This window comes from Syzygium oleosum, unplaced genomic scaffold (genome assembly GCF_021117445.2).
Source record: "Syzygium oleosum isolate NSW1041296 unplaced genomic scaffold, Sole_v2.1 Sole_v2.03, whole genome shotgun sequence".
Taxonomy (NCBI): domain Eukaryota; kingdom Viridiplantae; phylum Streptophyta; class Magnoliopsida; order Myrtales; family Myrtaceae; genus Syzygium; species Syzygium oleosum.
The window spans coordinates 5,472,673-5,493,303 of NW_026607487.1; positions in this window are offsets into that span (position 1 = coordinate 5,472,673).

Here is a 20,631-nt window from a genome sequence, read left to right on the forward strand (position 1 = left end):
GAAGCAGAGTCACAAGAGTGCCGATTGCTATAAGTTCAAAGCTTGGCTAAAAGCAAAGAAAGAAAGTAGCCAAGGTGAGTTGTTGGTTTGTTCTGAATCAAATATGGTTGATGTTCCTTTGGATTCTTGGTGGATTGATTGTCACGCCCCGAACCCCACGGCGCGCCACATCCCTCGCAAAGGTCGATTCAATGCGACGTCCCAGGACGCGTCGCCGACCCAATGCCCAAACAACAGAGAACAAAGCACAGCGAAAATAGCAAACACCCGAACAATAATTCACATAACCAAGGATAGCCGCACCCCCATCAATATAAACAAATACACACTTGCATTGCCAGGGAGAACCTTTACAGTATACATATACAGCATGAACCTCAAAAAAATCAAAAGCGGGTCAACAGCCACCAACGTCAAAAGGGGGAGTACGTGGCTCGGCGGTCAAGTACTATATCTAACCGGGGCATCTCCCAAAGCGTATCGGTACGCCTGCCATCCTCAAGGCCGGGGGTCTGAAAAAATTGATTTTCAACAACAGTGAGAATAAATCTCAGCGAGTAGGTTCCCTAAACCTAAGCTAGGCTAACATGCACCTCCTGACGAGCACTAAACAACACACCAATCAAGCCATAATTGACTTAGGCCCTCGGGCCCAAATCCAATACTCACCTTGCCCTACAAGTTAGGCACTTACAATTCAAGAATAAAACATAGGACCCAAACGCAACACATGCGCACATTACTTGGTCACAACGCATGTCATGCTTATGCTCGTGCTCATACGTGTGCTCACGCTTCATCAATGCATTTTCGCACGCTTGCACTCTAGCACACTTGCAATTATCAATTTCTCCTCCGACCCGCGTTAAACGCATCAGGTCCATCACTTCGAGATCGATCTCTAGCCCGCGTAAAACGCATCAGGCTTATGGCACAACACCCGCGTAAAACGCATCAGGTTTGACCATCTTCCGGTAGTCCGGGCATCGTCCCGCGTAACACGCCTCAGGACGGGTTCAATACCCCGCGTCAAACACCTCAGGGCTTTATGTGATCACACATTCACATTCACCAAATTATTATCTGAACCCCGCGTAAAACGCATCAGGGCAGTTTAGGTGATCACATGTTCATGTCATCCGTGCACACTCATATATGCACATGACATGCCAATGCTCGAGATGCACACCCATGGCCATAAAGTTCACACTTGGGCACTCACGAATTTCACAATGAGCATTCAATTGCACAACGCCGCTTATTCAATTCACCACATAATATGCTCAATTCAATAAATCACAAGCCCAAGTAATCAACCATCCATTCCAGCCATGGCACAAACTTGGCACATAATTTACGCATACAAATCACACAATTGAGTCAACATCAATTCACGCACTCGAGGCCCGGCAAGAGACTCCATTCTTAGTCACACACGGCACATGACACGGCACCACAAAATTGATCACAACCCAGTACAAATTAGCCACTTAGCCCGCCAACCTAAACATTCCCGATAATCACACAATTAACCTCCAAATTGATCACTCATAGACCAATTCAAACCCGGTATGGACAGCCACCAAACAGATCGTCCTAGGCCAACAAATGTCCTCAAAACACTCCATTTGACTCCCCAAAATATCACCCAAATCAGCCACCATGAGGACCAAATGAGGCGCGCACTATAATCCACATTTGAACCCGAAATTAACCCCAAACTCGGGCCGAATCATTCCAATACTTTCAGCCTTCATGCAGCACATTCCAAGTCATTACACCTCATTAAAATGATCCCGTTAGACCACCAAAACCGCCATGAAAACAGCCGCTATTCGGTCTTCAATTTACACCCGCCAAATTCACAATTTCGTCCAATTTGAGGCACCTATGCACAGCCACTTCACAGCACTATACGGGTCATTAAACCTCAACTAAATCATCACACTAAGCCCGTAAAATAGCCACAAGATCAGTACGAAAACAGCCACCATTTAGCTCGCAAATTTCACTCGCCAAAACCACAATTTTTGTCCAAATCACAACTCTCATGATCAGCCACCACGCAGCACGTTATGGATCGCCAAACCTCAGTCAAATTATCAGTCTAGGTCACCAAATGCGCCACAAAATCAGCCCCTAACAGCCACCGTTTGGATCACAAGTTTCTCCCGCCAAATCCACAATTTCTATCCGAATCGAAGCGCCCAAGCTCAGCCGACTCACAGCACAATACGGGACTCTAAATCTCAATTAAATCATCACGATTAACCACCAAAACAGCCACAATAACAGCCCCTAACAGCCTCCACCATTTAACCCCTAAATTAACCTAATTAACCCCTAAAACCCATCTAGAAACACACATTAGTCTAATTAGGGTTTAGGGTTGTACTCACTTGGATTCCTAGGCTCCAAATAGGGCTGAGCAAGTGGCAATGGTGGCTGGACAGCGGCGGATCCGTGCCGGAACAGTATCGGCGAGCGGCGGCTCCGGCGAAGCCCTAGAGCGGCCGAGAAAGAAAGAGAGCAAGAGGGGGAGAGACACGGCCAGAGGGAGAGGGAAGGAGACGGAATGGTGATATCTTTTGGTGAGGCGTGGGGCGGTGGCACCTAAGAATGGCGAGGCAGCGCGCATGGCGAAAGCAGTAGGCGACGGAGACTCGGCCAGAACAGGGGAGGCAGACGCGTCGTCGCCGGAGCAGCAGGGGCGACGGCGGTTTGGGGGGAGCTGGGATGGTGGCGGCGAGCCGGTGGGGGCGATGGCGACCGGAACGGCGGCGTGCGGCGGTCGCGGGCGAGGCAGGACAGGGGAGGAGTCGGGTGAAGAAAACAGGGGAAGGGAAAGAGAGGGGGGGTCACGGCGGCGATGGCGCGGCCGGCGGCGGCGATGGCGCGGCCAGTGGCCAGTGGCGGCAAGGGCGGCGGCTGCTGGCAGGAAGCGGCGGCGCTGCCTTGGCCGGAGCGACGGTGGCGCGAGGCAGTCGGCGAGGTGCGGCCGGGCGGAGGAAGAAGCAGAAGCAGGAGTCGGGGCAAAGAGACGAAGAAGAAGAGAAAGGGAAGAGGAAGAAAAGAAAAGAAAAGAAGAGAGAGAGAGAAGGAAACGTGAGCGGAAAGTAGGGGAGGGGGTGTCTGAGGCATGGGCAGACGTGCGCAGAGGGAGGAGAGAGAGAGAGAGAGAGACTCAAAAGTCAAACCTCACTCAAGTGCGATCCGACGGACACGATTCAAACCCAAAAACGATCTAACGGTCACGAAAAACCCCAAATCATAATATAGGACAAAGGGTTAAAATAAAATAATCCAAAACACACTGTGAGGGAGGTCTACTAGTCCAAATCCGCACCCGGTCCAAAATTCCACTTTTCCACTATTCCTGGCAATCTCGACGCTTGCCACAATAATATCGACACCGTCCAATTTATTACGTCTCGAAACTCCCGAAAATCGACTGCCAAGTTCGGGGTCTTAAATAACGGCCAAATTCGATCGAGTGCGATTCTAGCAAAATCTCTATTTTAAAAACAAGAACCCGAGAGTGATCAGTTCCCGGGCGAGATTCTATTATAAGCGCACTGACGAATTACACGTTTTATAAATCCCAAAAATGGGTCAAAATTCGGGATGTTACATTGATTCTAGTGCTACTGTACATATGACTACTACCTTACAGGGTCTCACAAATCTAAGGAATCCAAGTCCGAGGGAGTCAAAGTTTAAAGTTGGAAATAATATCGGTGTTGATGTGGAGCATATAGGGACAATAGTTTTGAATTTAGACTCTGGATTTCAACTAGTTCTGAATAATGTCTTTTATGTTTCTGGATTTAGGAGGAACTTGATATCTCTTTCTTTGCTTGACAAGGCAGGATATTGCCTTTATTTTGCAAATAATAGAGTGGATTTGTTTTATGACTCTAAAATTATTGGGAATTGCATTCTGTTTGATGGATTATATCGATTATCTTTATCTCCCGATAGACCATATTGTTCCTTCAACGTTGAGAATAATGTGGCTAAAAGATCCTTGATCAAGGAGAAATCTTCTTTGCTATGGTACAAACGATTAGGGCATATCTCCAAAGAAAGGGTAAATCGGCTTATCAAAGTTGATATCCTTCCTCCTCTTGACTCAGATGATGCTGAGATTTGTAATGATTGCGTGAGGGGAAAGTTGACTAAAGTCAAGAAGAAAGGCGCTACTCGTAGTCAAAATCTGTTGGAGATAATTCATACAGATATTAGTGGGCCATATTCAACCACCTTGTGTGGAAATAAGTATTTCATCACCTTTATTGATGATTTCTCCCGTTATTGCTATGTTTACTTGATTAGGGAGAAGGCTGATGCTCTTGACATGTTGAAAGTATTTCGCACTGAAGTTGAGAAACAATTGGGAAAGATAATCAAAATTGTAAGATTTGATCATGGTGGTGAATATTATGGGCGATATACTGAGACTGGACAGCAAATGGGACCATTTACTAAATATTTACAGGATTGTGGTATTGTCACTCAGTATACAATGCCTGGGAGCCCTGAACAGAATGGTGTAGCTGAGCGGCGAAACCGCACACTCATGGAGATGAAACGAAGTATGATGAGCAGATCTAATATGCCTGAATACTTATGGGGTGAGGCAATTAAAACAGCAGCTTATATATTGAATCGTGTACCCAGTAAATCAGTGCCAAAAACACCTTTTGAGTTATGGACGGAGAGAAAACCAAGTTTGAACCACTTTCGAGTTTGGAGGTGTCCTGCAGAGGTGAAAATTTATGATCCTTCGCTGAAGAAGACTAAACCCAGGACTACTAGGTGTTACTTTATTGGATACCCTAATCATTCTAAGGGGTATAGGTTCTATTGTCCTACTCGTGGCACTAGAATTGTTGAGTCTCAGACTGCTAAATTCCTGGAGTTGGATGTTGCTGAAGAGAGTTCCTCTCAATCCTTTCAAAGGGAGGAACCAAACAATACAGTCTCTATTTCATTGCCCATTTTGAATGATGACTCCGCGCAAGATACTTGCAGAGAGGAAACCCAGCAAGAAGTAGATATTGGAAATATGACGATAGACCATTCTGTTACGGAAGAAACTCCCCAGATGAATGATCCAACTCCAGAAGTGCCTGTGCGAAGATCACAACGACAGAGAAGACCGACGCTTTTGAATGATTATCATGTCTATCTTGGAGAAACTGATTTTGACATTGGACATACAGTTGATCCGGTGACCTTCAAAGAAGCTCTTGATAGTGATCAGGCAGATAAATGGTTAGGAGAGATAAAGAATGAGATGACTTCCATGTCAAATAATCAAGTATGGGAACTCGTTGATCTACCTAATGGGCACAAACCGATTGGCTGCAAATGGGTATTTAAAATCAAGAAAGACAATAAAGGTAACATAGAGAGATTCAAGGCAAGATTGGTTGCGAAGGGATTCACACAGAGAGAAGGCATTGATTACACTGAAACCTTTTCTCCCGTGTCCACTAAAGACTATTTTCGAATAATTATGGCATTGGTGGCTCATTTTGATTTAGAGCTTCATCAGATGGATGTCAAAACAGCTTTTCTAAATGGAGATTTGGATGAAGAAGTATATATGCAGCAACCTGAGGGGTTTAAAGAAGCTGGAAAGGAGCATATGGTGTGCAAACTTCGAAGGTATATATATGGTCTCAAACAAGCATCACATCAGTGGTACTTGAAGTTTGACAGAGTTGTGAGATCGTTTGGCTTTGAAGAAAACAAATTTGATCAATGCATCTACATGAAAGTAAGTGGGAGTAAATATATTTTCTTAATACTTTATGTAGATGACATTTTGATTGCTAGTAGAGATGTTGATCTGTTGCATGACACAAAAGGTTTTCTATCTTCAAAGTTTGATATGAAAGATCTTGGGGAAGTTTCTTATGTTTTAGGCATTGAGATTCATCGTGATAGATCTAAGAAGGTTCTAAGATTATCTCAGAAAAGTTATAAAGACCGCGTTTTGAAAAGATTCAATATGCACACCTGCAAGGTTGGTGAAGTTCCTGTTGTGAAAGGAGATAAATTAAGCATAGAACAGTGCCCCAAAAATGATGTTGAAAAAGAAGCAATGAAGAATATTCCATATGTTAGTGCAGTTGGCAGTCTTATGTATGCACAAGTATGTACCGGACCTGATATTGCTTTTGCAGTAAATTCTCTTGGGAGATATTTATCGAATCCAGGTCATGAACATTAGGGTTGCAGCTAAGAAAGTAATGAGATATCTACAGCGAACAAAAGAATTTATGCTTGTGTATAGCAGAGTAGAGGATCTAAAGGTGATTGGATATTCAGATGCGGATTTTGCTGGTTGTTCAGATGATAGAAAATCGACTTATGGATATATTTCATGATGGCTGGAGGTGCTATTTCTTGGAAGAGCACAAAGCAAACCATAATTAAGAACTCTACAATGTATGCTAAGTTTGTAGCTTGTTATGGTGCTTCAACTCAGGCTGTTTGGCTCAGAAATTTGATCTCAGAATTGCGGGTTGTGGACTCTATTGCAAGACCGATGGTCATCTATTGTGACAACACCGCAACCGTGTTTTGTTCTAAGAATGACAAAATCAGCAATGCGTCTAAACACATGGAGATCAAATATTATACTGTTAAGGACTTGGTCAAAAAGGGAGCTGTTGTGATCGAGAATATTAGAACTAAGTCCATGTTGGCTGATCCTCTGACAAAAGCTTTACAACCCAATCTATTTAAAAAACATGTAAACAATATGGGTGTTTTAGATTCTTTTGATTCCTTTTGTTAGTGGGGGTTTTGCATAGTTTGTTTATCTGGATATTGTGATTATATGCAAACTGATAATGCTTTTTATGATCTTTATTAAAGCATTTACTTTTGATTTTTATCATTATTTTTGCTATGTCGACTGAGAGATGGAAATATAAAATAGTATCTTTAAACATATTTTAGTTTAAAGATGACTGGATGTCACTAATTTTGAGATCTCATGTTGAATTGTAACATAGTTGTGCAATTTCATGTTGTTTAGAAATTGTACTAAGGCAATTTCATATTGTTTAGAAATTGTGGTGATGTAGTTTCATGTCGTTGAGAAATTGCGTTGAGGACCGATAAGGAATAGTGCATGTTTGATCGCATGTTGGCACAATTTCTTACTACACCACTAGGCCTATGATCCATGAAATTATAATGCTTATTATATGTGATTATGGAAGGTCATGTGTTGCAGTATTTTCTTAACACTTTGACCGCCATAGTCCTATATTGAGGTTATAAAGGATTGGGTTGGTTTTGAGATGTCATTATTGGAATATTATTATTATTTTTTAAATCGTGGCCACATAAAACAAATTTTCAGTTATTAACCCGAGAGTGTCATTTTCGAAATAAAATCATTCTCAAAAAAAAAAGGGGGGGTTAATTAATGTAGCTCAAGTGGGAGAATGTTGGAAACTTCCTATAATATGGGCTTACATTAATTAATTGATTTTCTATTTTAAATACTCTGGTTAATGGATATTCCAATATATGTGTTGTACCCTTTAGTGATCTTATTGAATTGGGTTTCGGCATCTATAAATAACAGGCCTAGTTGAACACCAAAGTGTAGGCAATTGTGTTTAACTGAAGCCCATGATGGGAGGGGCCCAGTTAATGCACTAATGATTAGGGTTTGCTAGGTCCCCTCTCTAGCCTATAAAAGGGTAGGTTATACCTATCGATCGCTTTATCCCATTGAAAGCTGCTATATCGAAATAGGCCAAAAAGAGAAAGATCGGCATTCCAGTAGATCGTTGATCTATTTCTTTTCTTAGAGAATAACAATGGTTCAAACAGGTACGCTTTAATTCCGCTGTGTGTATTATTATTATTATTTTTCTTATAGTGTTCTATATTCATACTGTTGGGATTTTGGCACAAAATACCATAGAATTGAATGAGAAGTGTGTGGTTGAAAGTGTCCCACATAGGGTGAAGAGAGATGGGAGATGGGTTCAAATAGTTGAGCCTCACAAATGGGTTTGGGCCCCAAGGGGTACCCCACTTTTGTGGAAGAGAGAGGACCTACGTCAAGCTAGGTCGGTCCACCCCCCGCGCGCGCGCGCCGCCGCCGTCCGTCCGGCCGGCTCGGCTCGGTTCGGTTCCGGGTCCACTCTCTATCGGTTTTTTATTTTTTATTTTTCGAACAGACACGTTGTTTAGAAATTATTTATTTATTTATTTATTTTTGGACAAACAAACATGTCTGTTCGTGAGGTTCGGTTCGCCCGAACGAAAACCGAAGCCCTTCGCGCCTGTTCACGAACCAAACCGGTTTAAGGCTTGGCTCGTGACTGTTCACATGACCGAACGAAATTGTTCGGTTGGTGACTCTTCGGTTTCATCCTTCTATATCCGAAATTCCTTGGTGACTATTCATTCACACATGACCGAACGAAAGACTCTTGGCATTCTGCTGCACTCTCATTCTTCATCGTTGTCATCTTTTGTGCGATTATTCTGCGAACTTGCGTTCGAAGATTTCCTTTGAAGAAGTACCGCTTCATAGGAAAGGCGATCCGTTCTATCCTGGGAGGCAATTGTTCAACGACCTTTGGGTACCGGTAGAGGGGACAAATTGTCTTAAGGACACAACGTGAATTCGTTGGGCTCGGATCAATCGTCAAATTCGGATCACTCATTTCAGGTTTGTCAAACAACTTTACTTTATATGCACATACAAACACGTGAATAGTGAACAACAATCTTAAGACAATTTCCTTATTATCGTGTTTGTTCAGTTGCATTCTCAATCATTTCTGTCTTCGTGTCAGAAATGGCTACAACATCGACGACGCCTATTGCGTCTGTTCCAACTCATGGAGAGAAGCCGGAAAAGTTCAATGGGGCTGATTTTAAGAGATGGCAACAGAAGATGTTGTTCTACCTCACTACATTGAACTTGGCAAGGTTCCTCACGGAGGATGCTCAAAAGTTGGATGAAGGAGAGACAAACAAGGAAAAGGTTGCTGCTATAGATGCATGGAAACATTCTGATTTTCTGTGTCGCAACTACGTCCTCAATGGTCTAGACAATTCCCTCTACAACGTTTATAGTCCGCTAAAAACGGCTAAGGAGTTGTGGGAAAGTTTGGACAAGAAATACAAAACGGAAGATGCTGGATTGAAGAAATTCATCGTCGGCAAATTTCTGGACTTCAAGATGGTAGATTCTAAAACTGTCTTAAGTCAAGTTCAAGAACTTCAAGTGATCACGCATGACATTCATGCTGAAGGTATGATGATTAGTGAATCATTTCAAGTGGCTGCTTTCATTGAAAAGTTACCGCCGTCTTGGAAAGATTTCAAGAATTATCTCAAACACAAGAGAAAGGAATTATCACTTGAAGATTTAATTGTTCGATTGAGGATAGAGGAAGACAATAGGAATTCCGAGAAGAAAGTTGGCAGCAATTTGGCGGTCTCAAGAGCCAATGTTGTTGAAGAAGGATCAAAACCCAACAAGAAGAGGAAATTGCCTAGCAAGTCTGGAGAGGGATTCACCCAAGGCCTGAAGAAGTTCGTTGGCAAGTGCTTCAACTGTGGCAAGTCTGGACATCGAGCCAAAGACTGCAGAGCCAAGAAAAGACAGAAAACTCAGGCTAATGTGGTGGAACAAATTTCCAATGGTGTTGATGATATCAATCTAACTGCTATGATATCCGAGTGTAACATGGTGGGAAACCCCAAGGAGTGGTGGATTGATACTGGAGCAACTCGTCATATTTGCGCCAATAAATCAATGTTCTCATCTTACATGCCTATGGAAGGTGATGAAAAACTCTACATGGGTAATTCATCGACCTCTAAGGTTGAAGGTGTTGGAAAGGTTGCTCTAAAGATGATATCTGGGAAAGTTGTGACACTAAATAATGTGCTACATGTGCCAGACATACGCAAGAATTTAGTGTCCGGATCTCTTCTTAGCAAGAATGGCTTCAAGTTGGTTTTTGTATCCGATAAGTTTGTACTCTCCAAGAATGAGATGTATGTAGGAAAGGGTTACCTCAGTGATGGTCTTTTCAAGTTGAATGTAATGACTGTTGTACCCAATGATGTTATGAATAAAGTTGTTTCTGCTTTTGTGCTTGAGTCTCCTAATTTATGGCATGCTAGATTAGGACACGTTAACTATAAGTCGATAAAGAAATTAATGAACATGGGATTATTGCCAAAATTCGAATGTTCTAGTGAGAAATGCCAAGTGTGTGTTGAATCTAAATTTTCTAAGCCTCCTTTTCATTCTGTAGACAATAGAGTCTCAGAGCCTTTAGATTTGATACACACAGATATATGCGATATGAAATCAATACCGTCAAGAGGTGGTTATAAGTATTTTATCACATTTATAGATGACTGCTCGAGGTATTGTTATGTTTATTTGCTTAGTAGCAAAGATGAGGCTGTGAATGCTTTTAGAATTTATAAGTCCGAAGTTGAAACTCAGTTGAATAAGAAAGTTAAAATGATAAGAAGTGACAGAGGAGGTGAATATGAATTTCCTTTTGAGGAAATTTGTACTGAGTTTGGTATCGTTCACCAAATGACTCCTCCTTATACGCCGCAATCTAATGGAGTGGCAGAAAGGAAAAACCGGTCTTTAAAGGAAACAATGAATGCATTGTTGAATAGTTCCGGTTTACCACAGAATTTGTGGGGGGGAAGCTGTTTTGACGGCGAATTTTATTTTAAATAGAGTGCCCCACAGAAAAACACAACAAACTCCCTATGAGAAATGGAAAGGCAGAATGCCTAACTTGAATTATCTCAAAGTGTGGGGGTGTTTGACTAAGGTTGCGGTTCCTAAGCCTAAAAAGGTTAAGATAGGACCAAAGACCTGTTGATTGTGTTTTTATCGGATATGCTCGAATAGCAATGCATATCGTTTTCTTGTTCACAAGTCGAGATCCCAGATATACATGTTAATACGATAATTGAATCAAGGGACGCTTCGTTCTTTGAAAATATATTTCCGTATAACATAGTATATGAGCCAATTGATAATAATAAGAGGTCTCGAGATACTATATCTAGAAATGATCCAATTGAGGATGAACCTAGACGTAGTAAAAGACAAAGGACTTCCACGTCTTTTGGACCTGATTTCTTAACGTATCTGTTAGAGAATGAGCCTCGGACATTCAAAGAAGCTGTGACTTCGCCAGAAGCCCCGTTCTGGAAAGAAGCTATCAATAGTGAAGTTGAATCCATCTTGTCAAACCATACATGGGAATTGGTTGACCTTCCTCCTGGTAATAAACCACTACAGTGTAAGTGGATTTTCAAGAGGAAAATGAAAGCGGATGGTGCTATTGATAAATATAAGGCTAGGCTTGTAGTAAAAGGATACAAGCAACGAGAAGGTCTTGATTATTTTGATACTTATTCACCTGTTACTAGAATTACATCCATAAGGATGCTAATTGCCATAGCAGCGGTGTATAAGCTTGAAATCCATCAAATGGATGTTAAGACGGCCTTCTTAAACGGGGATTTGGAAGAAGAAATATATTTGGAACAACCCGAAGGGTTCATTGTTCCAAGTCAAGAGAAGAAAGTATGTCGGCTTATCAAGTCACTCTATGGACTGAAACAAGCACCGAAACAATGGCATGCTAAATTCGACCAAGTCATGTTGTCGAATGGTTTCAAGATCAATGAGTGTGATAAATGTGTATATGTTAAGAACACTCATAATGGTTTTGCCATTTTGTGCTTATATGTAGACGACATGCTTATAATGGGCAGCGATAGTGAGGTTGTTAAGGCAACCAAACGCATGCTCACAAGTAAATTTGATATGAAAGATATGGGGGTTGCAGATGTTATTTTAGGAGTTAAAATCCATAAAACATATGGAGGATTAGCTCTATCACAATCCCATTATATTGAGACGATTCTTGGAAAGTGCAAGAATCTAGATATTGTACCGGTAAAGACTCCGATAGATGTTAATTTACATCTTTCGAAGAATACTGGTGAAAGTAAGGCTCAAAATGAGTATGCTAGTATACTAGGCAGTTTAATGTATGTCATGAACTGTACTAGGCCGGACATAGCTTGTGCGGTTAGCAAGCTAAGTCGATTTACAGTTAGTCCAAATGAAAATCATTGGAAAGTAATGAAACGTTTATTGGGCTACTTAAAGCATACTCAAGATTACGCTTTGCATTACACAGAATATCCAGCGGTACTTGAAGGATACTGTGATGCAAATTGGATAACCGGCACTAAAGACACAAAATCGACAAGTGGATATGTATTCACAATTGGGGGAGCGGCAGTGTCTTGGAAATCATCCAAACAAACTTGTATTGCTAGATCCACTATGGAATCAGAATTTATTGCTTTGGATAAAGCCGGTGAAGAAGCAGAGTGGCTTCGAAATTTCTTGGAAGACATTCCTAACTGGCCTAAACCAAGTGCCCGCTGTTTGTATACATTGTGACAGTCAAGCGGCAATAGGAAGGGCAAGGAATGTCATGTATAACGGTAAGTCTCGACACATACGTCGAAGACATGACACAGTAAGACAACTTCTTTCTAGTGAAATTATCACCGTTGACTATGTGAAGTCAAAAGATAATATTGCGGATCCATTGACAAAAGGCCTAACTAGAGATATGGTTGCAAAAACATCAAGGGGAATGGGTTTAAGGCCTATAAACAAGTCATCATAGCGGAAACCCTACCTAGTTGATTGGAGATCCCAAGATCTAGGTTCAAAGGGACAACTAAGTTATGAAGACAGTGTAGAGTACTGTCAAATTTTTACTCATTCCCGGATGAAGACAGTACTAATATGTGAAGGTTAAGCAAAAAGCTTTTAATGATTCTGAATTGAGTATGTGATATACTATATGTTCAGAAATCACCTATGTGAGTGTGAAGTGAGGGCCGCTTCTGTGAGAATTGAAAAGGCTGAATTCTCTAAAACACTCATGAGACCAGGCGGTGTTCATGGCCAAAACGAACACAACAGTGAGAACCAATTTTGTTCGAGAAAAAATTGTGTGATTTCTATTGTCTAGGCTTACACCAAAGGTCGACGGTTCAAAGACATCAAGTCTCTCGATTGACCGAGTAAGTCCGATAGGTTTCACTAAGGAAAGTTCAAGGTCTCAGACTACTTATCCTGATGCAACGTTTTCTCATGGAATAATCGCACCTTGCATCTCATGCATACACGCAGAGTCATGATATCTGAACTTCTCATTCATGTGGGGGATTGTTGGGATTTTGGCACAAAATACCATAGAATTGAATGAGAAGTGTGTGGTTGAAAGTGTCCCACATAGGGTGAAGAGAGATGGGAGATGGGTTCAAATAGTTGAGCCTCACAAATGGGTTTGGGCCCCAAGGGGTACCCCACTTTTGTGGAAGAGAGAGGACCTACGTCAAGCTAGGTCGGTCCACCCCCCGCGCGCGCCGCCGCCGCCGTCCATCCGGCCGGCTCGGCTCGGTTCGGTTCCGGGTCCACTCTCTATCGGTTTTTTATTTTTTATTTTTCGAACAGACACGTTGTTTAGAAATTATTTATTTATTTATTTATTTTTGGACAAACAAACATGTCTGTTCGTGAGGTTCGGTTCGCCCGAACGAAAACCGAAGCCCTTCGCGCCTGTTCACGAACCAAACCGGTTTAAGGCTTGGCTCGTGACTGTTCACATGACCGAACGAAATTGTTCGGTTGGTGACTCTTCGGTTTCATCCTTCTATATCCGAAATTCCTTGGTGACTATTCATTCACACATGACCGAACGAAAGACTCTTGGCATTCTGCTGCACTCTCATTCTTCATCGTTGTCATCTTTTGTGTGATTATTCTGCGAACTTGCGTTCCAAGATTTCCTTTGAAGAAGTACCGCTTCATAGGAAAGGCGATCCGTTCTATCCTGGGAGGCAATTGTTCAACGACCTTTGGGTACCGGTAGAGGGGACAAATTGTCTTAAGGACACAACGTGAATTCGTTGGGCTCGGATCAATCGTCAAATTCGGATCACTCATTTCAGGTTTGTCAAACAACTTTACTTTATATGCACATACAAACACGTGAATAGTGAACAACAATAGTGAACAACACATACATGGATCTGATTATTCTTTAAGAATTAGTGTATATATATTGAGAAATATTTTACAAACCAAACTTAAGCGACGCCTATAGCAAAAAACGAGCGACATACATCCATATACAATGAGGAAACCAAAGCAAGTGAACTGTTAATGAGCTAGTTTCCATAACAGGAAGCTCTCGGTTACGAACACATTAGGCAACTAAACATTGTAATGCAGCAAATTTCTCTACGCGATGCTAAATATAAAAGAAGCACGACCTGGGCGCTTATTTCTTCCAACAAGCATGCACACTGATCTAGCTTAGGAATGTCATCAAACACGTCGCAGGCGTTCGACCAAGGAACAAAATGAAACAGTAAGGGAGAGAGATTCGCAGCCAATGTAAAATACAATCGACACAGCACATTCGAGGTTCTCGTGATAGCTTCAGACGCGATCAATTTTCACAGCGACGGAATTCAGTTGGTGATGGATCGATTCCCTTCGCTCAGCTTGCCCTGTGCACGGGCCGGTTCCAGTGGTGTGGCCTGGGCTGCTCTTGTGGATCTGATGGGCTGAGATGAATTGGGCCAGGTGCTTGATGGGATTAACTAGTGGTCTGGGCTTCAATTGTGCTCGCACCGGGCTGAGCCGGAACAAGATGATCAAGCCGTTGCCAAACGCCATGTCTTTCTTTGGGCTCCTATAAGGTAGCTCGCGTCATTATCTACAAGGGAGTAGTGAATAATTCAACTTCGTTTGCAACGATCATATTTTTCATTTCCAAGGAAGGCTGTTACTAAAGTGCTTTTCTGTACAAGTTTAGTGAATACTTCAACTTCAACACGCAAGGCCGTGCATAACGTGAATTACGTTCAAAGAGAATTACTCAATGAGTGCTTGATAGTTGTAAAAATTTTGGTAAGATTTTTGTAGTTCCTTTGTAAGATTTAGTGATTGTTTCGCAAGGAATTGAGAAGGCTAAACATTATGTGAATTATGGATGTAATTGAGGGCTGAGGAAAATACTGAAAGTGTTTGAGTAACTCGAGTGTGATTGTAACTTCTGTTATATCGTTTCATCAATAGTGGAATCTTGTACTGTTCTCTTTGTGAAGTAGGGCACACCGATCGAGCCACGTAATACGGTATCCGATTACTTTTCTTTATTCTGATTTATTGTTGTTGGATTGTTTTTTGTTTGCAACAATAATCAAGATAAATGTAATGCAGTGCAGATTATTTTCTTACAAGTTTCACTTGATATGTATTCTCTTATGTTGGCCGATTTTTGTGACTATCTATTATTAGCTAAGTCACCCTGAAATTTATGACATATTTAAATAACTTGCAAATTATCTTTTCGACTGTAATGAAATTTACATTTTAAAAAGTAAAATGTATGCGTCGAGATGTAGACTTCAACCAATCCGGCGCAACCGCACGGGTCAAATTCTAGTTGTTTTGAAAGCAAGAGCAATTATTCGGTCCAAGTATTTCTTCACTTTACTTAACAATGAAATATCCATTTTCAAAAAATTGGTCATACATGGTCTGGGAAAAACTCAGTACAATAAAACTTTATAAAATTCATTAATAAGCACCCTAAAGGTGATTCCTTTGAAAACAAGTAGTAGTTATTTTCCTTGAAAAAAAGCCGTGGTAACTAGTACAACATGCGAGACACGCCTCCTTTTTGAGTGCAAATGATTCTCGACATTAGTGTTCCTTCGGAAAAACAACAAAAGGAGGAGGAGACATTATTGTCCTCTAAGGACCTGTAGGTGTAGGCTAATATGAACCTTACATAGCCATGTGAACCACGCCACGATTTTTAGCTGCAAATCATTCGCGATGTCAACGTTACTTTGGAAAAAAAGCAAAAGGACAAGGTGACATTATTGTCCTCTAAGGACCTGCAGTGGAGTGGGGGACCTTATAATTGACCCTTTGATGCTTCATGTCCGAATAAAACGACGGATGGACATGCAGGACGCGAAAAAGACCAAGATGGTCCTAATTTCACAAAAGTTCATCCAATCAAACGCCTCCTGACCATGTGAAGCGCGCCACGTTTCGAGCTACAAATGATTCCCGACATTATGCGTTACTTTGGGAAAAAAGCAAAAGGAGAAGCAGACATTATTGACCTCTAAGCACCTGTAGTGGACTATGGACCTTATTCGTGTCCAAATAAAGCAAGCGGTGAATATGTGATTTGGGAATATCATCTCGCTACATATGGTCACCTCAAGACCAAACCTTTCTTTTTTTTTATTCCCATGATAGTAATAAATAGTTTGTTCGAATCCGGCGCGCGGGGGCAACACTTGGTGGCGCGTGTGTGGTGATGTAGCGTGTCGCCGGGTTTCTTTCATTGTCGGCCGTGCGGGGGTTCCCTGGGTTACCCAAAAAAAACAAAAAAAAAATAAATAAATAAATAGTTTGATTCAAGCCTTTGCAGCTTTCACAAGTAAAATTGCTCGAGTCAGCTCCCAGTTAAATGGTAGGTGAAGCCATGCAACGGACATTGACAATAAATGCGTCTTGACGCATTGAATCTTAGCAAGATTGTTTTCGGTATATCTGTGAATTGGGATTGAACTGAACGGCTGATCCAACAAAGCATCGATTGATCGCCATGACGCGTGAGCTTGAAAAAGTGTAACTCTCGGCAGAATAGGAAATGTCAATGTCCAATATGAGTTGACAATGGCGAGGACACTAGTATTATAAATGGGAGAGTTTGTGACACTCCAAATCTCACATGAAATGGAAAAGAACTTAAGATGTAAGTCGAAACCCGCCCCAAAAAATTCGCAACCTAAAATCTTTTATTGGGAGTTTGACCCATGTTGAGTGCCCGAGTCATTATATGTGTTTAGTTAGATTGAATCATAATAATGATAAGAAAGTACCTATTGCTCATCCTACTTTAGCGCATTAAAAAGTTAGTTATAGACATCTTAATTTTCGGTTTCAAGTGTGGAACCACCCACCTAGATCATACCGTTGTGTATGTTTCTCTATATGCATGTATGTATATAAGTTTTGATGAATAAGACCATGAGTCCTGGGTTGTAGTTTAGTGGCAAGAGTTCCACGTTGTGACCGTGGAGACCTTGGCTTGAATCCCAGCAGCCACGTTTCTTTTTTATATATATATTTTTCCTTCGTGGGAAATATATAATTATGAAGCGTTAGAACTATTTAAAGCTAAACTCGTTTGATATAGAAAATGACAATCCATTTTAAGCTACAAACAACATGTATCTTGCTAGTGAAAACTTTTCTCGTGCCCATATATCCTTGCCACTCCCACGATGGGAGCAAAACTTTTTAGATAACGATTCAACATTTACACAGAAATAACGTTCTCAAGTCTCTGTTGTGCAAGACTTGAATCTTACAAAACAAGTCCTACAAGTTCACAATTTGGCTGGGATAAGTACATTAGAAGTGCCATTACTTTCGTACGACGCTTACTTAAATACGATAACTTTTTTTTTCGCTCGTTTGAGTACCACATCGATGTAAAATCGATCACTTGAATGCCATTTTGGGCAAATCATCCTACGTGGATTTTTTTTAAAAATTTTTCATTTCAATGTGGAATTTTTAAAAATAAACTGAGGTCCAATGTGGAAATTTTTGTCCAGCATGGCAAGAGTACAACAAAAGTCATCGTTTCTTGCTGTTTCTTTAAAATCTTCCCCAATTAGACGACACCGCTTTCATACTCTCTCTCTTCCTCAAACTACGCCGTTTTCAAACTCTCTCTCTTCCATTCACTTAAGTGGTCACTTTTAAAAAATTGATGAACCTAAGTGTTCACTTCTAAAAATTTATGGCATTGAAACAATCATTCGTAAAGTTATTGGAACTTCTACTGTCTTTCAATCATACGCTCAAGCGATGTTGTTAAGTGTTGACTTCAGCTTTTCGACATGTAATGTTAGATGATGTATTATAAATTAATGCCACGTCGGCTTTTCCAATAAAGTAAATTGCCGATGCTATTCAAATGATCGATTTTTCAAATTTGTAATACTCAAGTGAGCGAAAAAAATCCCGACCAAAAAGAAGTGAGCGAAAAAAAAAATAATAGCACTCAATGAAGTAACGTATGAAAGTTAAGGCATTCTTAATGTACTTATCCCCAATTTGGCTACTAGGATTATCCCACTGCACGAGTTCTTTCATGGCCTTCTCAATTTCTCTCACTTCTCTTAGCAAGCTACTCATGTAGCATCCTAGAGCACCCAAACTGATAACCATTTCGCTTTTGATCGCGTCCTCGGCTCTGACACGATGACCGCCACCGCTGATTCAAGGGAGCACCTCACGCGAATGCTGAAGATAAGGGCCCACCATCTTCTCAACGTCACCTTCATCAAAACATGACCCAGGAACCGGATCGGACCGAACCGCCCGTCTGGTTCCCGGGTGGATCCAAGAATCAGTGGGCGATTTCCAATTTCCAGTTTGTGAAATCGATCATTTATAGGTGGTTTCCGATTTCAGAAGAAAAACTAACCCACTCTGAAATTGATCACTCTTAAATCTTAGCAATAAAAGATTCAGTCCGAATGTGGACTGATTTGTACTATTTTTAAGGCGGCAAGCCCGACCTGCAATCCTCGCAACCTTGAGGTCATTAAGTAGGTCAATCCCTATCCCATGCTAATGGTCTGAGAAGGAAATAATAGGAGCGACGTGTTAATTAGAATTGCAAAATCGCTGTATGAGGAGCACCAGACACATCGCACCAAAGCCATGTCTTTCTTGGGGCTCCTATAAAGTAGCTCGCGTCATGATCTACTAGCGAGTTGTAAATAATTCAACTTCCTTTGCAACCATCGTATATTTCACTTTCAGGGAAGACTGTCTCTGGAGTGCTTTTTTTACAACTTCAGTGAATACTTCAACTTCAACACACAAGTACGTGCATAAGTTCGTGAATTACGCTGAGAGAATGTGAATTAAGGGTGTCTTTGAGGGCTGGGGAAAAAATAAAAGTATTTGAGTGACTCGAGCGTGATTATAAATTGTATTAGATCACTTGATCAATAATGAAATCCCGTACTTCTCTCTTCGTGGAGTAAGTCACATCAACCAAATCACGTAATATAAAGTCCAATTTACCTTTATGTATTCTAATTTATTGTTGTTAGATAGTTTTTTTTTGCAACAATAATTAAGATAAATGCAATGCCATGTAGATTCTTTTCTTACAAGTTTGACTTAAATGTATTTTCTTATGTTGGCCCATTTTTGTGACTATCTACGATCAACTAAGTCACCATGAAAATTATAAATTATTTAAATATCTTGCAAATTATCTTTTCCACACTAGTGAAATTTAAATTCTATAAAGTAAAATGTATGTGTTGAGGTGTGAACTTCAACCGATCCGGTGCAACCGCACTGATCAAATTCTAGTTGTTTTGAAAGCAAGAGCAATTATTCGGTCCATGTATATCTTCACTTTGCTTAGTAATGAAATATCCATTTTCAAAAAATTGGTCATGCATGTCTTGGGGAAAAATTAGTACAATAAAAATTTTATTAATTGATTAATAAGCACCATAAAGGCAATTCATTTGATAAACAAGTCGTAGTTATTTTCGTTGAAAAAAAACAAGCCGTGGTTCTTAGGGCAACACGGGAAACACGCCTCCTTTTTAGCTGCAGAAGATTCTTGACATTAATGTTACTTCGGGAAAACAACAAAAGGAGAAGGAGACATTATTGTCCTCTAAGGACGTGCAGGTGTAGGGTACTATGGACCTTCCATGGCCATGTGAACCATTTCCACGTTTTTAGCTGCAAATCGTTCGCGATGTCAATGTTACTTGATAAAAAAGCAAGACGTTATTGTCCTCTAAGGACCTGTAGTGGATGGGGGACCATATCACTGAGTCTTCGATGTTTCAAGTCCGAATAAAATGGCAGATGGACATGCAAGACGCGAAAGGACCACGATGGTCCTAATTTCACATAAGTTCATCCAATCAAACGCCTCATGGCCATGTGAAGCGGGCCACGTTTCGAGCTGCAAATGAATCATGACATTATGCGTTACTTTGGGAAAAAAGCAAAAGGAGAAGCAGACATTATTGTCATCTAAGGACCTGTAGTGGACTGTGGACCTTATTCGGGTCCAAATAAAACAAGAGGTGGATATGTGGTTTGGGAATGTGATATTTGATACTTACGGTCACTTCAAGATCAAACCTCTATTTTTTTATTCCCATTATAGTAATAAATAGTTTAACTCGAGCCTTTGCAACTCTCACAAGTAACATTGCTTGAGTCAGCTCCCAATTCGGTGGTAGGTTAAGCCATGGCTTGAATCGAATTCATACTTCATCCCATCCGAGTGTTGAACGGACATGAACAATAAATGCATCATGGCACATTCGATCTTAGTAAGATTTTTTTCGATATATCTGTGATTTGGTAATTGACTGGACTGCTAATCCAATAAAGCAGGGAATGATCGC